The following is a 2,605-nucleotide window of genomic DNA, read 5'->3' as shown; positions in this document are numbered from 1 at the left end:
ACTATTCACAATAGCAAAGACTTGGAACCAACCCAAATGTCCATCAATGACAGACTGGATTAAGAAAATGTGGCACATATACACCATGGAATACCATGCAACCATTAAAAAAGGATGAGTTTGTGTCCTTTGTAGGGACATGGATGCAGCTGGAAACCATCACTCTCAGCAAACTATCGCAAGAACAGAAAATCAATCTCCACCTCCCAGGTTCAAAGGATTCTCGTGTTTCAACCTCCCAAATAGCTGGGACTACAGGCATGAGCTACTACACCCAGCTAATTTTTGTATTTGTAGTAGAGATGGGGTTTCACCATGTTGGCCAGGCTGGTCTCGAACTCCTGACCTCAGGTGATCCACCTGCTTCAGCCTCCCAAAGCGCTGGGATTACAGGTGTGAGCCACCACACCTGGCCAGCAATTTCACTCTTTAGTGTCATAAAAACATGCACACAAATATTCATGGGAATATTACTCACGTTGGTCAAAACCTGGAATAACCCCAATATCAATGAGTGAACAGATAAAATGGGATCTATCCACAAAATAGAGAACTATTCAGCAATGAAAAGGAATGAAGTGCTAATATACTTCATTATATGTGGATGGACCTCAATAACATTATTCTTGATGAAAGAAGCCAGATACAAGAGAACACCCACTGTATGATTTAATTTAAATGAAATGTCCTGGAAAGATAAATACCATATATAGAGACAGAAAGTACATTAGTGCCTGCCTAGGACTGCTGGTGGAAATAGCGAGTAACTGTAAATGGACACAAAGGATTTTTTTTTAATAATGGAAATGTTCTAAAACTAGATTGTGATGACTGTACAACTCTGTAAATATACCAAAATTCAAAGAATTGTATGCTTAAAATGGGTGAGCTTTATGGTATGTAAATTATACCTCAATAAAAATTTTTAAAAAACATAACAGTTTCTAACTTTTTCCTCTTTAACATTTTAATCACCTACCCACATTACTCAAACTTCTTATGAAATGCTTCTTAGTTGAAGCAACACATAACTATGCTGTTCATCTCCTTCTAGTTTGCATAACTGTCAGGTGGAAAGGAGAGACTTAATTACCCACAAATTACTCTCATTATCATCCCCACCTATTTAAACAATCACAGTGTGCTTATGAGTAATGTCACTAAAAATGTGCTAGTTTGCAATCCCACCAATGACAGGAAATAGCGATGACTAGTGACCTGTGCACCATTGTCCTTGATCACAGGGTCACCTCTAGCTTACAGCCCTGCCTCTACCTTAGGTCATACCACAATATATCCACACTTTTTAATCTCAAAGTCAAAGAATGGAAATTGGCACTAGCTCTTTTATTTTAAAAAAAAATTAAGAAAAACAAATGCTATATGGTCTCACTTATGTAGGGAACCTAAAAAAGATAAACACATAGAAATAGAAAGCAGCATGGTGTTTGCCAGGGGTAAGGGAGTGGGGGAAATAGGGAGATGTTGGTCAAAGTGTATAAACTTTCAGTTATAAGATGAGTAAGTTCTGGGGATCTAAATCTAATATACAGCATGGTGACTAGAGTTAACAGTACTGTGTTTTTACTTGAAATTTTCTAAGAGAGATCTTAAATGTTTTCACCACAAATAAAGGTTTAAAAAGCCTTTCTTAATCTATCAATTTTTCCTGACTCTCTTTTAAAAATATATAGATAGTCCACCTATAGGACAGGATGGAAAAGTAGATGAACATGGTTGAATGTCTTCAAATCCTATAAGAACAAAGAAGATTAACTTGGAGAACTTGGCCAGGTTTAAGATTTTCTATCATGAATATTTCCCCAGAAACTCAGGTGCCTGTTTCTGACATAGCTGTTTTTAATGGAAACATACTCTTTAAACGTATGTCTAGTGTACTATTGTTCTATGGGTTTGTGGGTGTTTGTTCGTTTTTAAAAATAGGCTATTTGGAAAGCCTTTTAGAAAGAAGGCCCTTGATGAAAAGGCCTTTGTTTTTCCCTTTTTATAGAGCACGTTATCATCAGTTCTTTCTACCCTGCAAAATAAAAAAGTTGTTTGGGAAAACACAGCACAGACTGGCATATTTTTCTCCAATCAGTAGTGTGATGCAATGAGGTGAAAGCTGGAAGGCCAAGGCAGAAAAACCATTGGAGTGCATTAGCACTGAAATGCTGCCTAGTTTTCTCTTACTGGTGGTGCAGAAGGAAAATGCAACAGTGCAGCAAGGACACAAAATGAATTGTTTTCCTCTTTATTTATCATCTTCTATTCAACCTGACAGAGCTGACTGGCAGACTAGAAAACAGCAATCTAGAGAGAGAATTCTCTACTTGTTAATAGGGTAATTTAGATTGAATAAGTGTTACTGATCATCTTCTATGTATCCTGGACTGTATTGGTTTTCAGTATTAGGTACTTCCCCTTCTCTCAAATATCCTCCTCTTCCATCTTTTAATAAAATTCTATTTCTTGGAGCCCAGAACAGAAAAAGAACATTAGTGGAAAAATGGAGAAATTTGAATAAAACCTATAGTTTAGTGATAGTGTTGCATCAATATTAATTTTCTAGTTGTGCCAAGGATATATAAGATGAGGGGGAAAT

Source organism: Chlorocebus sabaeus, chromosome 7, assembly GCF_047675955.1.
Source record: "Chlorocebus sabaeus isolate Y175 chromosome 7, mChlSab1.0.hap1, whole genome shotgun sequence".
NCBI lineage: Eukaryota > Metazoa > Chordata > Mammalia > Primates > Cercopithecidae > Chlorocebus > Chlorocebus sabaeus.
Note: the sequence above shows the minus strand (reverse complement) of the source record.